Here is a 363-nt window from a genome sequence, read left to right on the forward strand (position 1 = left end):
CCATGATGTGAACTTCATTGGAAAAAAACTGAAAAAACCCCAACCTTCAACTGACTAAGAACAGGCAAGCAATCATATTGCCTCTCTATGAAAAAAACTGAAAAAACCCCAACCTTCAACTGACTAAGAACAGGCAAGCAATCATATTGCCTCTCTATGTCTATCCACTTCTATAGATTTGAACATGTTAAAGGATTCTTCCGCTAGAGTAACTCCACAATTCTCAGCAACAAGATCAAAAGTTTCCTTGTTTAAAGAATTAATAGGCAGAGCAGAAGATGAAAAAGAAGAAGAAGAAGAATTGGTACCTTTTTTAGACAAGGTGGTCATCTTTTTAGAAGACGAGGCAAGTTTTAAGAAGCT

This window comes from Asparagus officinalis, chromosome 1, assembly GCF_001876935.1.
Source record: "Asparagus officinalis chromosome 1, Aspof.V1, whole genome shotgun sequence".
NCBI classification, from domain to species: Eukaryota; Viridiplantae; Streptophyta; class Magnoliopsida; order Asparagales; family Asparagaceae; genus Asparagus; species Asparagus officinalis.